The sequence below is a fragment of the Equus przewalskii genome, chromosome 18 (assembly GCF_037783145.1).
Source record: "Equus przewalskii isolate Varuska chromosome 18, EquPr2, whole genome shotgun sequence".
Lineage (NCBI taxonomy): Eukaryota > Metazoa > Chordata > Mammalia > Perissodactyla > Equidae > Equus > Equus przewalskii.
In genome coordinates, this window is record NC_091848.1 from 57,765,944 (window position 1) to 57,791,772 (window position 25,829).

The following is a 25,829-nucleotide window of genomic DNA, read 5'->3' on the forward strand; positions in this document are numbered from 1 at the left end:
TCGCTTGGAACTGGAGAGATGGAAGCCCTCCAAAGTGCTGGAATCTGAAACATGGGTTATGGTTCATCCAGGTAGGAAAGGCAGCTCGCTATGCTCACGTTAGGCTGGGCAGCTGCCCAGGCTGAGGGGCCGGGTGCCTGGTGCCCGTGAGGGGCTTTGATCTTCCCTGCTGCTTGCCGCTCTCCACGTGGAGGCAGTCATTCCCTCACGCTGAGCACCTGCAACACCGACTGCTTTAAAAGACGGGAGAGTGACAAATAAAAATGGCAAGCAATAGGATATATTGGAGAATATGAGGGAGCCATTTTGTGTAAACCTAATTCGGCCTGACCTTGTCTTTCCAAAAGGGCCTGACCGAGGCCGTTGAGCATGCGTTGTATATCTGCTTTAGATACTCCCTATGGCAAGAACAAAGGCCCTTGAGATAAAGGTGCAACTTCCCTCCCCCTCCCAACATTGGCATTCCCTTAAGGATTAAGCATCTTTCCTTGGGCTAGAAACTGATTGCTGTGCTCACCTGTGACCACCCAGCTCGAGAGAATAGGCTTGCCTCCTGCTATGCCCTCTGAGAGAGCAGACCCACTACCTGCTGTGTCCATCAAGCGCTGTGCTGACAGGGCAATCTTGTGACTATTGTGGGAGGGACATTTCAATCGTATGTGAAACGTCCTGCTTGGGGGTATATAACCACTCTGTACACCTCACTTCTTTGGTGCCCTTTCTTCCTTTGGGAAGAAAGGCCCCGGGCCATGGCCCTCAGATTTCAGCTCAGAATAAACTCACCCAAATTTTCATTTATAGATTGGTTATGGGTTATTTTCGTCAACAAGAGAAACAGCTGCTCACTCCCTCCATTTCTGTTGTTTTTGTGGTGCTGGTGGTGGTCATTTAATGTTTGTCAATGTATTTCTCTTTGATAAAACCTTGTTCAAAGTGAGTTGACAAATTTTAAAAAAGTTACTTGTATTCCAGCAATATTTTTGGTAAGTAGAGGTTAAAATTCTAGAGTTTTCCTTGGTCATCCCTCAGTATACTAGAAAAAATAGTCACTACAATTTACCATATGGGTCCAATGGACCCTTTTAATTTACATATGATAAATTCATTTTGAATGCTTACAGAAGTAAGCGTAAAGAGATAGGGTAAAACTTTTATTACAGAAAAATAAGTTCAAAAAGGTATTGGAACTTGATGTCTTTTTTCCTCACTCTGTAGAGTTTATTGGGTGTACAACTGGATAAAGTAATTGGATCAATTGTGGTGTACCCCTACAGCAGAATCCTGCTCAACACAGAAGGAGCTGAGCTACTGACACACTCAACAACACAGATATGTCTCAGAATAATTGTGCCAAGTGAAAGAAAGCAGACCGAAAAAGAATACATTCTGTGTGACTCTTCCAATTCTGTAACATTCTTAGAAAATGCGAACTAATGTACTGTACTGAGAGAGAGCAGACCAGCAGCTGCCTGAGGATGATGGGAGGAGGTAGGAACACACACACACACACACACACTCATGAAGGAGAGATTACACAGGGCAAAGGACACTCCTGCAAGCAGAAAGCATGTTCCCTGTCTGACCGTGGCGAAGGTCTCGTCAGTGCAGGCGTATGTCGGAACTCACACTTTAAGTATGTGCAGTTTATCATACGTCAGTTATATCTCAATAAAGTTGCTGAATTTTTAAGCGAAATTTGGCATAGAAAACAAAGGGCTAGATCCTGGAAGAACAAGGCCTTGCGATCAGGACTCTGACGGTAAAGACGGCAAAGAGCCAAAGGTCACTCTGCCGGGTGACGGGCTTGCCAGGGAGAGCAGCCCCTCTACTGGCATGGTGGCTGGCAGGTTAGGAACTGGTGGCGTGCAGGTCAGGGACAGTTCAACAGTGAGGTCCTCTAGAGAAGGATTGCTAGTTTGGGGAATTTAATGTAAGAGCCTGTCTTACATTTTGAGCAGTTTTCTCTGCAAGGCCTCTAAAATCCTAACAGTACCCTTAATTCATCAGAGAAAAAACAAACAGGGGTGATTGCATCTGACTTTCCTCAACCGGTTCATGGCTACTTAGCGAGTCAGTCTTAAAAAATCAGGAAATAAACAGATACGACCATCTTGGAAGATTCTGGGAAAACTTCACCTTCTCTTTTATAAATAGGGAAACTCAACTCCTGGAAACAACTACACGCCAAGATGAATGTTTAGATCAGGGTTTCTCAACTTTAGCATTATTGAGTTGGGGTTGGATGATTCTTAGTGGTGGGAGTACCCTGTGCGTTCTATGACGTTTTACAGCATTCCTGTCCTGACCGCTAAATGCCTGGAGCACCCTGCCCCCACTTGTGACAACCAAAAGTGCCTCCAGAAACTGCCAGATGTCTCTCGGGGTCTGAATCACCCCGGAATGAGAGCCACTGCACCAGATTTGCTCCCATGTTTGATACAAATTCAGAAATTATAAATGAGCAAACAAATTTAGAAAAACTATTTGCTTAATATCCCAGAGAGTTGATATCCTTAATATACAAAGAGCTTTTCGCAGATCAGTAAAATTGTACGACTAGAGAGAGAAACATAAAACCAACAATAATTTTAAAAATTCCAAGTCAACTTACCACCAGTAAAGAGTTTGGAAACTTAGCTTCCTCCCACGCTTGGTCCTCTTCACTGTTTGTGTGTTAGGCGAACAGTCCCAAGGCTTAACCGCCTGCAGCCTACAGCATCTCGGCCAGCGGTGGCTGCTGATCATTCCTCAGCCAGTAAACATCTGGGAGCATTGACTCTCCTGAGCCTGCCAACAATGTGGCCATAGTCTTTACACAATGCTAATGCTCCTTGTGGAAGATCACTTGGACTAAATTTCTTCTAAATATTAATACAAACAAACTGTATCACACCTGGAAGGATGTTATATTTCCAATAATCAAAGAAGAATCAAGTGGTCCTTCCTCATTGAGCCTGGACTGCAAAAACCCTGAACCAGAAGAAAAGCTCAATCCTCCACCCAAGTGAGGAGAATGCACGAGCGTGTAACAACATTATCTTTTTGGTTGGTTTGCTTGTTTGTCTTTTAAACTCAAATTTTAGACTCTTCTCTGGAGTAAAACTGGCTCATCACTGTTACAAGCTTATTTTTGACTTGCAAAAATTCTCTCCATGTTTTCCAGTCTTTTCCCCTCACTCAGTCGTGGCTGCCACAGTCAGACGGGCAGAAAGGGCAAGGACACTTTTTTCTCGAGTGTGTGGCAAAAACCTTAGCAGCAGCCGGTGATGGCCCCAGGTCTGCCGAATATGCACAGATAGTCTCTTCTTGTAATTACGGCTTTCTGTTTAAATCTAAAGCTTTATTTTATACAAATATATCAATGCAGGCCATATTAAAACATTTGAGGGGGGCTGGAGGGATGTAAATAATGAATAAATTAACTAATTCATAATTCTCCTTTTGTTAAAAATGAGGGTAGATAGACGTTCTAATCCCAAAAAAGAGAAGCACTGTAAGCGTTTGGAGAAGATCTCTAGATGTGGCTTCTTCAGAGCGACATTTGCATTCAGAGCCATTGATACATGATGCATTGTGTGTGTGATCACTTTGGACCCTTCCTCAACGCAGGGGGGGGATTTATCTGTATTCAGGGCCATTGATACACGATGCATTGTGTGTGTGATCACTTCGGACCCTTCCTCAATGCAGGGGGGGATTTATTTGCAAGCTGATGCGCCAAAGGATCAGTAATCCTCCCCTTTTTGTGCTGCTAAATACTGACCACAAAGCTTGGATTCAGTGTCAAATGAATCTCTGAAAGCTGGCGCTCAAAGTCACTGGTGGGGAAGAGAGAAGCTTTATGCCTCGAACTGGGACCGTGAACAACGCCAAGCTTTCAGTCAAGTATGAGGCTTACATTCCAGCTGTGCAATCGTCTCCTTCTGGGACCGCAGACAAATGATTATACTTCCACATTCCTATTTCTTCATCCATAAAAAATGACAAGGAAAGTTTGGCTATGGGGTGGGGAGGAGAATCTCAATGTTCACACTCAAACTATAGATCGAGTTGTTATAATTAAAACCACAACATAACCCAGTCCCCAAAATCTGTAGTAGATGTCATAAAATTATATCATTTCTCACTAAAAATCTGCTTAAATTCCATCTGGTGCAGACACAAAGGTGATGTATTCTTTAACCAGCAAAATGAATCCTATTAGCATATTACTGGCATTGTGCTTTTCCTGCATTCTTTTCACTCCTTCAAAACAGAATGATCTTGTGGGAGGCATGAAAAAAATGACTGAATATACAGGACGTGAAACTCTTCTTTAAGAGTGAATAAGTTCAGTTTTAATTAAAACCCAATTGTACTTTTAATACTATCCTTCATCTGAGAATGTGAAAAAAAACCCCAAACTTACTTGGATTGTGCTCTTAGTTGAATAAGAGAAAATTGTTTCTAGTCCTAGTTCTGTGAATAACTAGATATGTGACCTTCGACAATTATGGCTGATTTATAAGAAAAATATTATGTAATCATTATGTGTATAGTTTCAGAAGGCTTTATAATAACATTGAGAATAATTATACCATTGAGTTAAAAAAAATCGTTTAGAAGATTTCTTGCATTTTTAATTCTTTAGGAAAGTGTTCACAGAATAGTAAGTCAAGAGGTAAAAAGGGGGGCCGGCCCCCTGGCCAAGTGGTTAAGTTCGCATGCTCTGCTTCCACGGCCCAGAGTTTTGCCAGTTCAGATCGTGGGTGTGGACCTACATACCACTCATCAGGCCATGCTGAGATGGCATCCTACATAGCATAACCAGAAGGACCTGCAACCAGAATCTACAACTGTGTACTGGGAGGGGCGGCGGGGGGGAGGTTTGGGGAGAAGAAGAAAAAAAGAGGTAAAAAAAAGGGGTACAAATTATATGTTTAGTATGATCTCAGCTGCCAAGACTAGAAATAAATTGACAAAAATGTTAGCAATAATTGTCTTCTTTATTGTGGTGGAATTGTAAATGATGTTTTTCTATTCTTTCAACTTTATGTTATAACATTCTCTACTACCCATATATTATCTTATAATCAGAAAATAAGAAATATTTATGAAAGAAAAAGGAAAATATGTGACTCCCATGCAAAGAGAGTATTTTTATCTTCCATCTTTTAATTCTGCAAACAGTGGTGACAATTATTCCTGAGAATGCTCAGATAATCTTATATACTGCCAACATCTCAGAATCAAAAAATTAGTGATATCCTATGCCTTGCAAAAATCGACTGCCAGGTATTACTTATTTCCTCTGCTCTTTGCTGGAAGCAAGCGGTGTGGAAACCAGGCCGGGCGGGGAGGGAGGGATCGCCCCTCGCAGGCTGGAAGCCATCGACTCCAACGGAAGAGATGCGGGTGGGCAGCAGTGACACACTGGGAAACACCTTATTAACCGAGGCTTCCTAAATGACCAGACGTCGTGTCTAGCAAATGTATCAGCAAGCCTCTGTGGCTTTCTTACCCAACCCTCCCCCTCCAGGGAACCTCCTTCCTCTCCCAAAAGGAGTCGGGAGCAGTCAGCTCTGGAGGGGCCCCTGTGGCCCGTGCTACAGGAGAGCTCACCAGGGCTTCTGAAATGCATGCACGAAGCTCTCTCCTTGGGGGACTGTGACCATTTCTTCACTTATTCTATACTTATTGAGTGCCAAGTAAGTGACAAACCCAGGACACAAAAATATCTCCTCATTAAATCACGTAAGTTTAAAACAAGCAAAATTTGGCTCTTACTGAGGCAAGCAGTATCCCAAAGTGATAACCTGGAGCTTGCCTCAGGCGCTACAGAAAGAGCGTGCACTTCAGGGTCAGGCAGACCCAGGCTTGAGTCCTGACAGGAAAAGATTAATGGTTTAATCTGGTTAATTAATGGTTTGAGCTTTGATTACTTATCTACAATGGGGCTAATAAGATTGATAACATTTAAAACCTCTGGCAGGGGCCAGCCTGGTGGTGTAGTGGTTAAGTTCACATGCTCCCCTTAGGTGGCCCAGGGTTTGCAGGTTTGGATCCCTGGTGTGGACCTACACACTGCTTGTTAACCATGCTGTGGTGGCGTCCCACATACAAAATAAAGGAGGATTAGTACAGATGTTAGCTCAGCGACAATGTTCCTCAAACAAAAAGAGGAAGATTGGCAACAGACATTAGCTCAGGGCCAATCTTCCTCACCAAAATAAATAAATAAATAAAAATAAAACCCCTGGCTGATCATTGTGCTTCTCAATAAATATTATTTGCCCCCATTGTTAGTAATATATATTTATTAACAATTAAACACAATAATAAAGGCATATTCTGAAAAAAATCACTACCAGTTTAAAAGCACACAGAAAAATAAGATAATCAATTTATCTGATTGGAGCAGTATGCCCCTGAGGAACTTTGATGGCCAATATCCCATTAGTCCCTCAGTTACTCATAAGAAACTGAAATCATTCTAGACTTTTGAAATTTGTTTTGTCTGTTTCTGAGAGAAGCACTAATTTCAGCATAGAAGCCCCCTAAACAAGTTACCAACTCTAAAGTAAGATATCCTACAAGAACTGCCGCTCTCTGATCAATTCAAACTACCAGGAAGAAACAGATAGCCGAAAATGTCAGATACTGTTCAATTTTGGCTAAAGCCAAATATGCCAGATGCCGGCAACCAGCTCAAAAGCTGGAACCACAGCCATGAAGGAAACAAGGAAGAAGGGTCATCTGTATCCTCATTCATCGTATTCTAGATGGCAGGAGATAACTTGTACCTCATTCATTGCTTTCTAGATGGTAGGAGATAACTGTACCTCATTCACTGCTTTCTAGATGGCAGGAGATAACTGTACCTCATTCACTGCTTTCTAGATGGCAGGAGATAACTTGTAGCTCATTCATTGTTTTCTAGATGGCAGGAGATAACTGTACCTCATTCATTGTTTTCTAGATGGCAGGAGATAACTTGTACTTCATTCATTGCTTTCTAGATGGTAGGAGATAACTTGGACCTCATTCCTTGCTTTCTAGATGGCAGGAGGTAACTGTACCTCATTCATTGCTTTCTAGATGACAGGAGTTAACTTGAACCTCATTCATTGTTTTCTAGATGGAGGAGGTAACTGTACCTCATTCATTGCTTTCTAGATGGCAGGAGATAACTTGAACCTCATTCATTGTTTTCTAGATGGCAGGAGGTAACCTAAATGTTTTTGAATGAAAATAGAAGGGATACTTTCTGAAACAGAAGAGATAAATTCCAGGTCAAATCTTATCCCACATTGCTGAAGGTGAGGGTACACAGACGGACGCGATAGGAATGAGGCTTGGAGAAGGCTGCGGACCCCAAGTTGAAGTATTTGTATTTATTCCAGGATCATTTCTTTTAAAACTTGTAACACATGCATGACCTAAGTATTTTAGAAATGAGGAAACCAAAGCAGATGACCATTCAGGGACTTGGCCAGGGTCACTCTGGGAGAAAGGGGGAGGCAGGGCTGACACTTAGGTTCCTGATTCCTAGGCCAGGGCTGGTTCCCGCCATCCCATGCGACCTAAAAGGCTTCTTGCCAATGGACTAGGCTCAATATTTGGCAGATGGAAACAGAGACATCTGCTTATATTGTTACATTGTTTTGTTACACAGTACTGGAGCACGTGAAGTGACAAATTTGTTTTGGTTGCATCCTTAGGGTTAGTATACACAGTAGATGTCAGCAAAATGTATCTTGAAGAAATATGCAAGAAATAACATGTGGATACTAATTATTGAAGAGTCATATAGGCAACAAAGTGAATCATCAAATTTCCCTTTCTAAAGAAATGAGCAAACAGAGGAAGAATATGGTTTACCATGTCTGTCTTTCCTTGGATGGCTTTCCCTCAACCTCAAGTGAATTCTCTTACTTCCTGCCTATTTTTCCCCATGAAGCTCTTTGATATTCAGATTAACTAAAATACATGAAGCCCACTGTTTGCTGAGAGTCAAGGAGAACTCCACCACTGTTCACAGCTCTTCATCTGCTCTTTACAAGCTATGACAGGATCTAGAGCAGGGAAGTATCTGTCAAGACTTTGAAGATGCTATCTCTGTGCTCCTGCATACATTGTTTCTGTAGAGGCGCAGCCTGGCTCTTCCTGACCTCTGCAGCCCTCTTTTCCTCATAGGTCGAATTACTTGACCCCCACCTGCAGACTCCATCCCTTGCCCCTAATCTGAGACCAATCCTGACATGTGGCAGAAAAGACATAAACAATGCCCTGTCTCTATTCATTCTAGCTTTCAGCATTTTGTGATACTTGCTCCAAGTTAGGTCATTTGTGTTCCAGTCTCTAATTGTGAGCAATTCAAGGGCAGCGACTATGTCTTATTTTCCTTTGTACCATAAAACCTAGTATACTGTTGGCACACAGTAGTCATTCAATAAATGTTTGCTTACTGACTGACTCATTGGACTGAGCTTCTGCCTTGTTGGGGAAACCTAATCATACCAGTCTGGTGACTCCTCCCTGTTGGTTACCTTCCTGCTATTCCAGCTCTTCGAGGACTCAGGGCCCTTTCTTAGTCCTGGAAATTCACTCAGAGACCTTAACTCCTGCCCTTGAGCATCCTACTGACAAATTTTTGACAATGGCACAATGTGCCTGGCTTCTTGGATCTCCAAACGTTCTCCCCCGCCGGCTTCCCATCGCTCAGACTTTCTGACTGCCACTGCGTCAGCCTATAGGATCCCCTGAAGGCTGTCTTCGCCTAGGCCGCCACTTTGTGCATGGAGCGTGTGCTGCTAGATGTCTTCTGCTTATCGATTATGCACGATAATTGACAAGCAGAACCACTTGTTTTTACAAAAATAAAACAATTTACATCTTACCACGGGCCCATCCCATTTACCTATAAAATCTGACACTATGCAAATTATATTAGGGTTCTGTGAAGTAATCTATCAAAGGCAAAAAAGAGGATAGGCAAAATAATATTTATCCAAACAGAACAATTAAGTCACCTCAAAACTCCTCATTTTTCTTAATAAAGTTGTGTGTGTGTGTGTGTGTTTGGTGCTTGATTGAGTGAATTGAACAACTGTCTCTACCCTCTACATTTCTTTCCAGTTTTAACAATAGGCCAGTCAACATACTAACTCATGCTAAAAGTTTTAGTTTCTTTTTTTCTAAAGTATATTTTTTTTTTTTGGTGGGGAAGATTGGCCCTGAGCTACCATCTGTTACCAATCTTCCTCTTTTTTTTGTCCCCAAAGCCCCAGTCCATATTTGTATATCCTAGTTGTAGGTCATTCTACTTCTTCTATGTGGAATGCCAGTCCGTGCCCAAGATCCAAACTGGCAAACCCCTGGTTGCTGAAGCAGAGTGCACAAACAGCCATTCAGCCATGGGCCAGCCCCTAAAAGTTTTAACTTGAAGCTCTTATTTCATTTTACTTCCCATAGAATCAAACAGCCTAATGGGCTGAAGCAAATCATAGTTTAGGGACTTCCTTTATTTTAATTCACCAATGGCTCTACTCATCAAGGGATCTGTAAACCCAAGTGTTTTGGCCATGACCGTTGGAACTTCATCTCCAAGACAACATCCCAACCAAAAACCAACATCTGCCAGCTCATTGCCCACAGATGATAAGGTGAATACTTAGAACAGTCCCCTAGAACTTGGGAAAAGCAGGGAAATTTGTTACATTCACAAAATAATGAATAACATTGTCATCAGTTTTTAAAAATCCTTTCTGAGCCATTGAGCAATGAGTTGTTTTAAGAGCATTTCAGTGCTAAGAAGAATGTGACTCATGGTTTCAAAGACACGTTGGTGCCAAGGTGAGGCAGACAATGCTTCCATTTTATCTGCCTCGGTGCTCTTAAACCTTAAGCCAGTTGTTTGGAAAATCTGCTTACTCTTCTTCAAAGATCCAAGTCGGCAGAAGGACCACGAGGTCATTTGTCCGTCTCATGCCACATCCTGCCGCCAGCAATGGCCAAGTAGGGAATTCCTCAGAGGGAAGGGTCGCGTTCATTTTGTAACATTTCCTGTTAACGGGGAGATGAAATCCTCAAGTGAAAATATTTTCTTCTAACATTTCTTTGCCACATGAGAAAATATAAGAGATTAAATTTAATTCTTAAGGATAAAAGGATATTAGATCAATTTTCTCCTCTCCAACTTTAATATCTAACTGCATCACAAAATGTTAGAACTGGGTAATTTTAGTAAGGTCAACCTTTGCCATTATCTTGATTTCAAGTCTAGAGGAAGTAAACTATTAGCTCATATGCAATTACGGTAAAAGATGATAATGATATTTAAATTTATCTCCATAGCTGATTAATATGGAAAGTCATATGGGGAGAAAAATGGATGCAGTGCAACAGTCATATGATTGCTTTCAATTGACGGGATGCTCCCTCTGGGGTAGATGGTGCCTTTGTCTCAGCTGTGGAGGAGGCAAAGGCCCTCAGCCCTTTCTCTGGGTGTGCCAAGTGTCCAGCATGGGGCTGTGCCAATGGAATATTCTCAAGCACTTAGCTGCGTCTCCCCACAGCCCACAAAGCACAGGAACTAAGCAACCACAACCTATAACACTTTGTACAGATTTCCCAATAGTATTATGTTATTATATATTTTTAAATGCCTTCATGCTGGTCATTCAGAGTAGCAAAATTTAAAATTCACCTACTGACTGATCCTTGGCCTTTCCTCTTGAGAGTCGAGCTAACTGGCACACCACTTCCTATACGAATCACGGGGATCAGAGGCAGCTCCCCAACGAGCAGCTGATGGTCTCCCCAAAGGAAACCGTCGGAGGGCGGATGCCCCTCAGCTTCCACAGGAACAGGAAACAGTGCCACCTTGCTGGGTCTCCAGAGCTGGAGGCACACAGGCAGGTCAGGTGGAGACTTTGTCCCACACTTCCCCTCACTGTTTCAAAAGAAAAGCCCAATGGGGCTGGAAGAAACAATTAGGACTAGATCAAAGATGATTCAAGGACTGGACTTAATTAAAAGAATGGACTTGTGAGAAAATTATCAGAGCACTGCTTCCGTGAGAGCAGAACAGCCACGTGTGTTGAGAGGAAGACTGTGAATGCAAAAGAAGAAAAGTACCATGCATCAGAATGGTTCGACAAAAAGGGAGGAGATTCATTAATAAGAACAATAGTTAAATTAGCGTCCTCTGCTGAAGGCTATGCAGGCTGCCACCTGTAATCCTCACGATGACATGGAGAGGTCGGGATGACTGTTGCTCCGTTGCGTAGATGAAGAAATGAAGACACGCAGAGGTAAATTCACTCACCCACACAGGCGGTGGTGTGGCTGGGATTCAAGCCCAGGCTGTCTGAATGCAGAGCCCACACTTTCAATCACAACACTAGATTGCCTCTCAGCATCTCGCTTTTTTATTACTAACAAGCTGTGTGACAGTATCCATCTGCCTCAGTTTTCTTCGTAAAATGCACAGCAATATGTTCTTTGTGTTTGTCTGTGAGCTTGGACAGGGTAGCGCGCTATTCTAAAAAGGCAGTGGAATGGTGCTTAGGGCAGACCTAAGTCAGACTGACAGGGTCCCACTCCCAGGTCTGGTCTGCTCCTTGCTATCTGGGTGAGCTTGGGCCAGTTCCATAGCCTCTCTGTGCCTCAGCATCCTCCACGGTAAAACGAGGCTGTCAGTAATTTCCGCACCACGGGTTTGTTATGAGAAGTGATTTGTTCTTGGTAAAGTGGCTAAAACAGTTGCTGGCACATAGTAAGTACTAAAATGTCTTGGTTAAACTAATTTTTAAGATTGAATAGGTTAAGGGAAAAAGTGTTTAAACTTCAGTATGAGTTGGCTACTTGTTGCTTGACGATGGATATCGACTCTCTATAGAGCCCGTATTCACCCTCTGCTAATTTTTTAACCAGAAATTTAATCTAAAAATCCAACTTCATCTTTAAAAAAGTCTTCCATGAAGGAACTCAGATACGATCGTCAGTCCTCAGTCCTTTTCCTCCCCTCAACAGCCCTTTCTTCTCTGTTGCCTCTGTGCTCAGGCTGGTTCTGTCTGTGAGGCGGCTAAAAATCCCAGTGAGAAAAGATTCTTTTTATCAACATGTACAACCAAGTCCCAGAACTGACTCTCATTGGCCTAAATTGGGTCACAGGATGATCCTGGAACCAAGCACGTGGCCAAGGGATAGAATGTGCTGAGTGGCCAGGCCTGGGTCGCTCAGCCAAGGAGAGGGAGAGGAGGCCGTGCCCACACCACGTAAGCTGGGAGTGGAGCAGGATTCTATCTCAGGAAAATGAAGGTGCTGAAATGAGCAGAAGGGGTAACTGAGGCTGTAGAGACAGAACAATAAATCTCTGCTTTAGTGACCAATCATATTTTTGTGCCACAAAGCAATTGCATTGGGAAGTAGAAAACTTTGTTTGCATATTTTAAAGAATTCTGACAAACGCTAGGCCAAGGTTAAGAAACTAGTGATTTTGTTCCTGTGGGGTTCTCCCCGCCACCCCCCAAGAGGAAAGATGCCTTCCATAAACAGAAATTTTTTAATATATTTTTTCACTTTTTAATTTTGTTAACTAGTTGCAAACCTTATTTAAAAGCTCATTTAACCTGGTTCCTTTTAGTTCTTTTATAAAGACAGGCAAAAGACAAACTCAAGGAAAGAAAGACCAACTGACTTGTTGCAATTGCAATAAAACCAAGTTTTCTGTTTTTGTTTTTAATTTTTCCATAATGACTCCTGGAAAAGAACCAGTGGGATTTATATTCCTTTCCAGTCCTTCCCGTCCTGGAGAGAGAGATCATAGCTCGTTCTGTCCTTGTGCATCTTCTTTACGTTAATGCCCTTCTTTCTACTTAAATTAATACATTAGATACAGCCAGAAAGACTGGAGTTAGGGTGAATAGACAAAGAAACTTTAACGTCAAAATTCAGATAGGAGAAATGTTGCTATTTTGTTCTCAAAATCAAAAGAAACAGTGATCAAATCCAGTTTTAGTTTCATTTCATGAAATCTTAGCATAGTTAAACAGAAGCACATGATAAAAGTGGTATTTGAGTATTCCAGAATATTCTAGAATGTGGTTAATGTCATACTGTCTTATCTAGGAATTTTTCTGTGCTCCTCTAAAGTGTCAATCATCACATTTTGAAGTGTTTCTCTTCTACGATTGTTTATTCCATCCTTTTCCTTATTCTCTGGAATGATATTTCTAGAGTTACCTTAGATAAAATTTTGCATTGACCTTATTTCAAAAAATGTTGACCATTTTATAAGCCATAGTGAATCCTTTGCAGCACAAAACTGACATGAGATAGTAGCTTTGTGCAGTGATGACTCAGAGCCTTGAAGTGTCCTGAGTGTTAACCCGCTCACATCTCCCCAGCCCGCCACTGAGATACGGGGTGCCTCTGTGCTCACTCTGTAGGTGGTCATTCCTCTGACCTCCGCCACACCTGACTCTTAGTGAGGTGTAAGCATTGTTGCACTCAGAGGTGTCAGTCTCCTGGCTCTGACACGCTGTTCGTCTTGTCTTTCCCACCACACATCTTTCCACAGGCAGGGAATAACAAATATGCTGATATGTTTGTATGAATAGAGGAAAAAACTCATATCCAAATTCCCCAAACCTCATGCAATTCTGTGGGTGATTTAACCAAGCCCAACTTCCAATTTTGGATATTGCGAAAAAAGTGTCCATTTTCCCTCTTTTTCTTAAAGGGCATCACAGCTTAAAGGCTCGCTCAGCCACGATTTTGTCCCTGTGATATGTCTGCAACCTGTGTCTCAGTCCTCAGGAAATGTTTCATCTAGAAAACCGCCCTGACGGTCTGGGGAGATGAAAGGACCAGGTGAGGTTGTGTGCAATTCGTCAGCCTGTAATCTAGAGAAGGCAGATTGAGAACCATCATTAACCGTGTGCTGGAAATCCTGCCACGCCTCTTCACGTTTCTTATGCAGACACTGAAGTCCACAGGTCAGTAGTAATCTCTTCAGAAGAAACACAGGAATAAGGTGACTTTCTGAAAATTCTATTGCCGTGTTCTCAACGTAAGCACTCCTATTGGAATCAGAGGGCTCAGGTGTGAAAAATTACTCTAAGATATTCATTTTCTTCATGAAGCGTCAGTGGAGGTTTGCCTTTTTGGCCCCACATGATTAGTAACCTGAGGGCTGCTCTGAGAGGAACAGTGTGTCTGTGTGCCAGGCAATACCAGAGAAAGCTTGAAGCAAAGGCAACTTAGAACATGGTGGGAGAGGATGAAGGCTGTGGGAAGTGGAGAGGACCGAGAGGGAAGGGAAAGGAGGAGAAGAGGACGAGGGGAAGGGAAGGGAGAAAAGGAGATAGGTACAGCCTACACAGCAGTCTCCTTGACAGAGTCAACAAGCACCTGCTCACGGAGGAGGGAGCGCCCGACCCACACACACAAGAAATGGGACACAGTCTTGGACCTCTGTGTTCACGTGGGGGCCTTTCTTAGTTTAGACTTTGTCCAGAGGTTTGTTTCTATGGTCCAAATCTAAGTATTATAAATTCTTTCCACTGTCACATTACAATTCACAATAAAAAAATAGTCAAACCTACCTACCTTCCTTCCTGAATAACTCAGTTGGAACACCATTAGGTGGGGTCTTAGGGAGCTGGTAGTTCATGTGGGGTGGGAGGGGGCTGCAGTGGCCTGGCAAGGGGTAAGGGCACAAGGCGGTGAGGGGAGCATTTCCAGAGGGTGTGGCGGAAGTGGGCATAGGGCTAGAAGACAGAGTACGTACTGAGGGGTTGATCAAATAAGTGAATATATTCAGAATATAGAGAATAATGGGAGCCAACTTTCTCACTGTCACAGAAAGGCCAAAAACTAGAATGAGTCCTGTGGTGTGGGATTGAATTTAGAGGTATTGGTATAAACACATAGATTCCAATAGATAGATGATAGATAGATGGACAGACAGACAGATGATAGAGAAGAGAGACAGAGAAATCTAGGTGTTGTGGCAGCCAACTTCTGTAGCGCCTCAGGCATTAACACCTTTGTTCCAACCCCTCCCGTACTGAATAGGGTTGAATTGTGTAAGCAGTAGGCTATCATGGAAATGACAGAGCGAGACTTTCTTCTTCTTCTTCTCCTTCTCCTCCCCAAGTCCCCTAGTACATAGTTGTATATTCTAGTTGTGAGCGCCTCTGGTTGTGGCATGTGGGACACCGCCTCAACGTGGCTTGATGAGCAGTACTATGTCCGCACCCAGGATCTGAACCAGTGAAACCCTGGGCCGCCGAAGCAGAGCGTACGGACTTAGCCGCTTAGGCACGGGGCCGGCCCCAGAGTGAGACTTTTGAGGCTAGGTCATAAAGGACATTCTGGGCTCCTCACTCTGGAGGTGGCCAGCCACCATGTAATGACACTCAAGCGGTGGTTTGGAGAAGTCAACGCCTCAAGAAATGAGGCCTCCTCCCAACAAGTCCTGGCCTGCCAGACATGTGCGACAGCCACCTTGAAAGTGGCTCCTCCAGCCCCAGTCAGGCCTGAAGACCACGGTCCTGGCCAACGTCTTGACTGCATCCTCATGAGAGGTGCTGAGCCAGAACTCCCAGCTAAACCACTTCTGAATTCGGAACTCGTCTGTGAAGTAGTAAGTGTCAATGTTTTAAGCTACTTTGTTTGTTAAGTAGCTATGGTAACCAATTCGTTTGTGAAGATATGTATGTGTAGAGATCACATACATACGTATATTCCCTGGCTCTATCCATGGACAGGGTCTGGTGCAACAACACTTCAAAACCAACGAGCACTCCAAGTGCCCAGATCTTAGTTCCTAAATACAATTCTCCACTAAAAGCAGTCAGGGCTCCTTGGAGAAATGGTTGACCTCAGGGCTAGAGCAGAGAAAATTAAAGATGAGCCTGAATATCTCATTCAATAGCAAGCAAATAGTCAAACAATATGGAAGCCATCGTGAAAGGGCTCCCTCTGGGAAACCTGCAACAATCTGAGTATCTGAATGAGTAATGTCAGTAAAAGGTCGTAACCCATTGAATAAAACAGGAATTTACAAGTCTACACTGATGTAAAATAATAAGTGAAAAATAAATTGGGAGGAATAAATTCCTTACTAGAATCCCAACTAATAAATGCAGGAGGAAGATTAAATGAGAAAATAACCATTTGGAAACTATCAGGGTAATAAGTAATTCAGCCAAGAAACATCAATAGATGCTAAAATTAGCAAGTGCAAGTTTAATGAGGAATGGAATATTTATATAACTATCCACAAATGCTTATTAATTGCAAAAAAGAGAAGAATGACTTTTCAGTGGAGAAATCTGGCAGACACGACTTAAACAAATTATTAAAATTAACATCACCAGTAAGGGTACAAATTGAAAACATGTACCACCTAATTGGATGCAATAAGAACACAAAATCATGCTGTGGTATTCTGGCCCTAGAAGACACACAACTCGAAACTAATTATAAGGAAATATCAGATGACCCAAAGTTAGAGACACTTTATAAACTATCTTGACAAAATTGTCAAAGCCATGAAAGTAAAAAAAGACAAGGAATCATTCCTGATTAAAAGGGGATACAAGATATAACAGCCAAGTGAGACATGTGATCCCAGATTAAATTCTTTTTACTATAAAGGACACTATTGGGACAACTGGCAGAACTCGAATGGTATCTGTGATTTAGGTGGTAGCAATGTATCAAGGTTAATTTCCTGACTTCGATGCTCACTATGGTTATGCAGAAGATTATACCTACTTGTAGAAAATGCACACTAAAGGATTTGGAGGTTATGGGGCATCTTATCAACTACTTGCTCAAATGGCTCAGAATGAAAAAGTTTTTCAAATATTCTTCCTACTTTTTTGTAGATTTTTTTTTAAAGATTGTCACCTGAGATAACATCTGTTACCAATCTCTTCTTTTTTTTTTTTTTCCTTCTTCTTCTTCTCCCAAAGCACCCCAATACATAGTTGTATATTCTAGTTTTAGGTCCTTCTGGATGTGCTATGTGGGACGCTGCCTCAGCATGGCCTGATGAGCGGTGCCATGTCCATGCCCAGGATCCGAACCCGCGAAACCCTGGGCTGCTGAAGTGTAGTGTGAACTTAACGACTGGGCCATGGGGCTGGTCCAGTAGATTTTTAACTGTTTCAAAAGAAAAGAAAAAAGAAACACATTACAGATGTGAAAATTGCAGCCCTCATTTGGCAGAGAATATAAAGGCAGTTCAGAAACACAATACTAAATAGAAATACACAGAAAGCAGATATCACACACAGGTGAAGTGCAACAACAACAGCAACAATGAAAGAGAAAGAAGGAACATGGAGATTGGAACTGAACAGAGACATCACTGAATTATTTAGTGTCCCAAGAGGAAACAGATGGGTAGTCAAAATAGAATAATTTCACGAGGGTTTATTTACAAAGAGATATTTGCAATGATGTGGATTATGGTAACCATACGTCCAAGGGTTAGTCATAACCTAATGTCCAAGCTGTTGAGAGGGGTGGGAGTAAGAGAGGAAGCCAGAGAAAGAGTCACCCTGCTGCCTTGAGAGAATCAGTGAATGCTAGAGAGACACAGCCAGCTGGAGGAGACCTGGCAGCAAGGTGCCAGAGCCTCACCCCTTCCCTCCCTCCAACCTACCGCAAGGGCCCCCCCTGGCAAAACTCAACCAGAAACCAGGGGGCATGGGAACCTGCTAACGTGGTCTACACAAGGCAGACTGTCTGGGCAAAAAGAAGAAGAAGAAATATGAGGGGCCCTTGGAACAGGTTTGGACTATCTACTGTAAATTATATAAAATTAAGGACAGTAATGTTTAGCTCTGTAGGAATAATCATCAAGAAGGACTATTTAAAGTCTTTGAGAAAATTTCAGAAAGATAGACTGAAAATTCTTTGAAATTGCAAGAAAAACAACCATTCCAGGACAGTTAGATTGTTCATCAACAGCCAGGGACACAAAAGTCATTGAATGATTCAAAACTGGAGAAAGTACAGTTGGAAGAGAAGAGAATCTGGAAAGCAACCGAAAAGAAGTATTAGCCAGCTTTCCTTTAAGCACAACCGCCTGTAAGTTTGGCCAGTTCTCTAGTGAGAACTGAAAGTAAATATCAAAATTATTTGTAAATATAATTTTGCTTAAATTCTGCGTTGGTAAACTGCATGGAGTTCTCATAACTTTATGCAGATTCAATCCTTTCCATATAATCTTTTTGTTGCTGTATAAAGTTCAAAAGCTAAAACCTCTCTGGGTAGATAAATCTAGATTCAGTGAAACCCATATTTAAATCGCAGTCAATAGTTTTTACTCCAGATTGGCAGGTAAAGGGCTGTTCTCAAAAACGTTGCCTTAACAACATTTCTTCTTGGCTGATTGTGACAAACGTTCTTTACAGAACAGACAAGGTGGAGAGCCAGAACAGTTCGCAATCAGGGAGTCTGTCCCATAAGCTTCCTCAAGTTTAAAAGACTGCAATGCAAATAAGTAAAAGTTATACAAAAAAAGTGTTCTAGGATAATAGTACATTTGGTCTCTACGGTGATCTTAAAAGAGCCTTTACAACCATTATACTTCATCTTTATTATAATATTTTTATCTTCATAGCAGCACTGTGGAAGACCCAGCACATATTAGCCCTATTTTACAGATCAAGAAATTAATTAAAAACCCCCACAGCTAGTAAGTAGCAAAGACAGGATTCAAATCCAAATTTCCTGAATCCAAACCTAGTGAATTTTCCATTCTATAATTCTACCTATAATTAAACCCGGAAGTACAATTGAGTCCCCTCACCTTTGTTCTAAGAATACTTTAAGATTCATTGCATTTTATTGCAATGAAGAATTTTCCTCCAATAAAATGGAGGGAGGACAAAATGGAGGCAAGGTTGGAGGGAGAGAGAGAAAGAAAGGCAAGGAGGACATAGGTGTGTTTGAAGGACACTCTACTCAAATTCACTTGCAGAGAGAATGTGTTGCTTTGAAAGCAAAGCTAAGAAGAGCCACCGGTGGCCCTTCTCCACTTCTTTACTACAGCATCAGCGAATGGCTCGGCTTAAATACTATTCAGGCAACTATTAGAAAATTTGGTTCTCCTGCTTGGGAAAGTCATTGCTAATAAGAGACACAGAGACACCCAGGAGAAACAGTAGAAACACAAGCAGAGGAGTCACTAAAAATTCCTTCACAGGCATTTGTTGAATCCCTGGCACTAAAGAACAGAGATGAGAAAGCACGATATCAGTCGGAATGGAATGAAATGTATTTCAGTGATAAACAGCCACCCACTGCCCGGCGACTGAAAGCTGGGATTTATTTCACATTCTCACCGCATGTCTATTGTGCTTTGACTGGGTCTCTGCTTCATGTCATCCTCACTCTGGGCTCCAAGCTAAGGAAGAAACCTTTATCTGGAAGCCTGCTGGTCACTGAGGCAGATGCAAAGGGAGTACACAACAAATTGCGTGCTGCTCTTAAAGAGACCCCCTGGAAGAAACCCACGTCCTGCCGGGACACTGCTATCCAGTGCCTGGGCTGCTGCTCACATCTCCATGCTCCCGCCGCAGCTTCCAGGGTGGGACGGTTAGGGCTCCCCAGCTATTCCGCGTGCTCCTTTATGTTTCTCAGCCTCCCTGCAATTAGGTTAGGGGTGGGTGACTAGTTAAGGCAAATGGGCTGTGAGGAGAAGTGATATTTATAACTTCTGGGCTGGAGGTGCCACTTCTCTTCCTGTACCAGAGAGACCTCAAAGGCCAAGGGTTCCTTTGGCGTAGCTACTGGATGGTGGAGCCTCCATTCACTCGGTTCCCTGAGTGACTGTGTGGAGCAGTACTCCCCTCCTGAACTCTTTCTGGACACATAATGTGAATAAGATTAACCGTTGGTTGTTTAAGCACAAGATTTCAGAATGTCTATTGTGGCAGCTAGCATTCATTATCCCAACAAACACCTGAAGGAGGGGTGTTGGTATAACAAAGATCTAAAACATGTGAATTTGCTTAGTGGGTAATGCACGGCTAGGGAACTGATATCACAAGCTGAGAAGATAATCATATGTGTTTTGCAGTGGTAAAATATTTGGTATAACTATTGCATGCATGACTTGGAAGTCAGCTCCCATGCATATTCAGCCAGGAATGTCAAAGTAGAATGGTGGCAGACAGAGCATTGGTACCATGTGTTGGCAGCTTTTTATTGCATTTAGCAAGGTATTGCCAAAGAGAAATAGACTCAGAAAGAACTGACCTTTCGTAAGCAGGCTGGAAGGGAATTATAGGAAAAGATCAGAAATTCAGGGGCCTTCCAGGTTGAAAAGTCAACTGCTTCTACACCTCAAAAGTAAGAAACAGGACTAAAAATCTTCGAGTGACAAATCCCCGATAAAACTCTTAGTTGATTAAAGCGTTTCTAGGCAGAGTCAGATTAAAGGTATAATCGTCCCATTTAAACTCAGTAGCCCTAAGGTAGTCTAGAGAAAGCTGGGCACGGGGATGAAGAAGCACAGGGATAAAGCAGAACTGAGAGCCAGGTTTTGAAAAGAGTGAGGTTACTAGTACATGAAATTCATTGAATGTGAATAGATCAGAAGCTTATTCTTAAGGGAGCAAATTGCCAAAGAAACAGGAAGTTGGACCCAAAAAGCGTTTAACTTAAAATATCTTGAACGTTCAAGCTTTCTTGATGAGAAAGCTACTCAGCCCCCAAGGAGGGAATCAGCCCCCACTGCCCACTTCAGGTCTGCTGAAGAATAAAGGGAAAAGGACAGATCCTGCAAAGACCTACAAAGATTCCTCCAGAGAGCAGAATCTCAGCCCAACAAATTAAGGACGCTCCCTCACCCCTGGTTCTGCTACTCACGATGTGCACCCACGGGATTTCAGAACTTCCACAGCCCAGTGACCGCTGGCTACCTCCACCTCCCCTCTCCAAACCACGGTGTCCCCTTTTTTCCATCGTTATCCACTGGGGAGAGGGAAGATGGGGAGAAAACCCGTCTTTGTGGTTCTTAAGTCTCCAAAGAAGAGGAGCCACATCTGGACCCGGCGGCTGACTCGCTGCGATGGCACACACTCTGAGTCACTGCCGAGGGCCGCAAAGAAGAGCAGAGTCTGCTTCATATTTGAGATATTTTGAGCTTGTTCACTACTAGAATTTAAAAAGTTCATGTTTTGATTTTTAATAATTGTGCAGGATTTTGAGAGGACTTTAGAGATGGTAGGGAACCCCGGTGGATTATCCCTAACTTTGTGTCCCTGATCAAAAAGAGGGAAATTTTGGGTAACAGTAACTGCTCCTGTGTCAGATCCCAGCCTGCTGCCAGATGCAGGTTCCCTGTATTCTCAAACCCCCAGGTAAGGGCTAACTCTGTTAGTTAGGACTCCTTTGGTTACATATGACCACAACTCAACAAAATTAACTCCTTTAACTTAAGCAAAAAGGGAAGCGAGTTTTCTCCCCGGGTTAGGAAGTATACCGAGATAGGTCATGAACTTGGAAGAGAATGGATCAGGGGCCTCAGCACCACTGCGATCTTTGTCTCCATCCAGTTCTTACTTCTCTTGGTCTCTGCTTCTGTTTGCATCTTGGCCTCTGTATTTTTTACTCCACGCAGGGTCTGTCCTTGCATCGGAGAGGATGGCCACTGAAAATCCAGGTCCATATCCTTACAGTTTGCTAAGTGCTTGAAGAACGCAATTCCTGTACACCTCCAACGGTCAAGTTCCAGGGAAGAATTCTGATTGGCCTGGTTTGGTTGATATGTACACCCCTGTGAATAACTGTCCAGGTGCATGTACTATGATTGGCTCAGCCTTAGTCACGTGTTCAAACATGTGCCTGGGAAGGTAGAGGGTAGCAATGCAATGATCGATACGTGTACCAAGACCTTGTAAAGAGGAGAGGGGTTCCTCCAGGGAGAGGAAGTGCTGTAGCTGCAAAAAGGAAGATGGAAAAGATGAGGCTGCAGAAGCAAGAACTACCAGATTCTTCCATGATAACCTAGATACCAATAAGAGTGCCCACCATGGAGCACACCGAGGAAGTGTCCCTACGAGGAAAGGCAGTGACACTCCCACCCAGAGCGCCTGACTTTGGTAGGCTCTAGGGGTCACCCAGACGCCCTGCACGGTCTCCCCACTTGGATCCCTCCCACTCCCTAGGAGACGACACGCTTCCCCCGAGACAAGCAGTGTGATTGCAGCGATGAGTGATGCGCTCCTGCCGCCTTCCCATTGCTCTCCCAGGCCTGGGAGTGACCCCAGAGTACGTTCACATGCTCTCTGCAACACTGGAAGCCACAATGTTTACATAAGCCTCATATATATTGTGATTAAATGCTTCGTAATTACCAAATACTTTCTAATACCTCCACCAGCTTAATGTTTCTACAGTTCTCCTTTATGTCGCCCTCTGATAAAAAAACAAAACAAAACATTCTAGTTCCTCTAAATCCTCCCAAATAAACCACAAACTCCAGGCCTTCAACACACTCTATAATCTAAGCCCCACATGTCTTTGCAGTCTGACCTCATGCTACTCTTTCATTCACGTCTTTCTTTCCATCCAAAAGAGACTAGTCCCTGTTTCTAGTATACATATAATTTTTTCATCTCTTCTTATTCATTTACTAAATCAACATATATTGGTTGCTTTTTTATGGCCCAGATAGTGTGGTAAGTACCAGAGATGCAGCGATGAGTGAAACATGAACCCCGTCTACACAGAGCTCACTCTAACTGTAGAAGAAATATACGTTATAAGTAATTATAATTCTTTGTGAAGCACGTTGTAGGTGAGGTCTGAGGAAATTGCTAGACCAACTGACTATACGGAGAAGTAGGGCAAGTTTCCCCTTGAATATGAGTTTAAGCTGGGACTTGAAAGATAAACGTGTTTGCCTGGTGGAGGAGTAAGAAAGGGAATTCGAGGCATAGAGAAGAAGGCATGCGAGAGTCCAGCAAGGGGAAGATACATAACTTATTCAGGAAAATGCACATTCAGTAAAAGCCTCCTTAATTAACGTTCTCAAAAGCAGCACTGGGCATCAAGCTGTGCTCGGCGTTGCTGTGTAAGCATACTGGCTGACGCGTGGGATGTGCTAAATGCTTACAGCTAATAGGTTACTCTCCTATTCGCCCACGGAATTCTATAGCTGCTGGTTAAGTTTTACATTTATTAAGAGTCAGTGGTCTTTTCCCCCAAATCCGTTGTACTTGTTATTATAATTATACAATTGAATTCAGTGTTGTGTAAACCAAGGTTTTTCAACCTTGGCACTATTGACATTTGAGGCCAGGGAATTCTTCAATGTGGGAGGCTATCTGTGCTTTGTACGATATTTGGCAGCATCCCTGACCTCTCCCACCAAATGCTAGGAGCACCCTCCCCTGAGTTGGGATAGCCAAAACTGTCTCCACACGTTGTTAAATGTCCCCAGAGGGTACAAAATCACCACTGGTAGAATCAAGCCAGCTCATGAAGGGCCTTGAACGTAGACTTCATGTTTTAGGTATGCCATGGGAAACACTTAATGTTTTTAGCAGTAGATGAGCACATGTGGCCATGCATTTCAGAGGATAAATTAGAAGAGGTGAGACTGGAGACAGGCAGGCCTGCTAAGGAGGCAATTGCCACAGGGCAAGCAAGAAGTCACGAGCGTCTTGATGAACACAGTGGCAGTGCCAGTAAGAGGCAAACTGAAGAGAGATTTTGGAGGCAAACAGATGTCATTTGCTCCGTCTGAGATTGCCCCCCACTTTCTCTTCCTCCCTGTGCTCACCCATTACATCCAGCCCGACCTCATGGTTCAGCTCAATCTCACGTCCCCAGATCAAGTCACAGAAAATGACCTGTCCTCCTCTGAACCCTGTAAGTCATTATTTCAGCTCCTCTTAGGGCACTTTGTGATACTGTTACTCCAACACCTAGTTTATAAACTAGATTTAATTCTAGATTAGAAACTCCTGAAGCACAGGACCACATTTGGCTCATGTTTGCTTTCCACCCAGTGCCCAGCCCCACGCTCTCTGTACAGCAGGTGATGAACGTTATTTCCTGAGTGAATTAGGAACTGTTGCCTAAATTGCTCAGATGGATTTATGAGCGTCCCTTGAGTCCTAGCCCCGAGCATCAGAAGAGTCTGGCCTTCAATTCAGCGGTTCTGCATTCTGCGTAAATCTCCAGCCCGCAGTTCCTACTTACTCGCGTCACTGGAGGAAGCTCACATTCATCCATCTTAGGGCTTTCCTTATAAACTGCTCCTTGGAGAAACTCAGTGAAACAACACCCACAGCTCCCCTCCAAAAAAATTGAAAAGTAACCATAGGCCAGAGAGTATCCAACTAGTGAAAAATTGTATTGAACTATGTTAAATGAGGGATGGATGAGCGTTAAGCAAAAACACCCATCTGGATTTTTCTCAAGGTAAATGTTTTTTCCTGTCCATGTAAGTCACCAAGACCGTCGCTCACTATATTCCCTCAACTATATCTCATTGTTGCCCATAGCTATCCTATTGGTTTCCACTGACAAGCGGTGGGAAATATTCACCGTGAAAAAAGCTTCAATTACATATTAGAGAATGAGGTACTTGAGAGAGACATCTCTAGTGATAGAACTCAGCACAGAATCGTAAAATCAGACTGAACCTCAAGCATTCTGTGTATCTGATTATCTTTCTGCATCAATAAAAATGGCCAAATTGTCCAAACTGAGTTGTTTTGAATATGCACTATGAGCTTTGCAGTTTTTTGGTAAAGCAGGAAATTCATAAAGAGCAAAAGTTGAGGTCTCTGCTGGTACGGTTGTTGTGGGGAGACCAGGAGACGCATGTGACTCAGGTCAACGGCAGGATGAGGAGCACAGGTGGGATGGCTCTCCTGGTCACACCTGCTTCCGGCTCCTTTTCCTACTATTTCACCTTCAGGACCATCTTGGGGTTTCCATCTTGGGGTTTACACGTGTAGTCTCTATTCCACACCAGCTAACCCAGACGTTGTATCTATATGGTTTTCACAGAATTAACCCCATTCACATGATGTGTTTGTGCATGTTGAGAGCACACCAACAGGTTAAGGTGACAGCAATGCTAAAAAAATAACTGAATATTAGATACCCCTGTGTTTTAAAAGTCCCTCGGCCCTTCCCACCCTTTGCTCCCAGCTCTGCCCCGCAGCCTGCCTCTTCCCCTCGCTGAGGGTGCTCCGCCTCCGCGCCTTTCACAAAGCCAGACGAAGTCCCTTGCTGACTGTTCTCATGCCGGGCCTGGCCGCCCTCTCTTTAAGCTGCCTGTCCCTCCAGACGCTGCTCAGGAGCCTCTTCTCACATCCGGGAGGATAGTTTCTTAAACACACGCAGTTGGCTTCAGTAAGTCAAGTTCTGGCCCCAGCTGTTAACATAATTGGTTTGTTTTATCTGGTTTCATCTCAATAAGCAGTACCAAGTGCCGAACACTGATAGCCAAATATCAGAGTTCAGAACTGAGAGGACAGAAGGACACGGGGGACGTTATTCCATCTGGAAGGCAGAGATCACCTAAAACAAAGCAAAAAAAAAAAGAAAGAAAAGAAAAAAGGCCTTGAAAGAGGGAATTTACATGATTGGGAAGGTAAAGAAACTCAAGACACTAGAAACCATATGGTTTCAAAGATGGGGCAGGCTAACGGGGACGGCCCGGTGGCGCAGCGGTTGAGTTCGTGCGCTCAACTTTGGCGACCCAGAGTTCACAGGTTCGGATCTCTCTCATCAAGCCATGCTGTGGCAGGCGTCCCACATATAAAGTAGAAGAGGATGGGCATGGATGTTAGCTC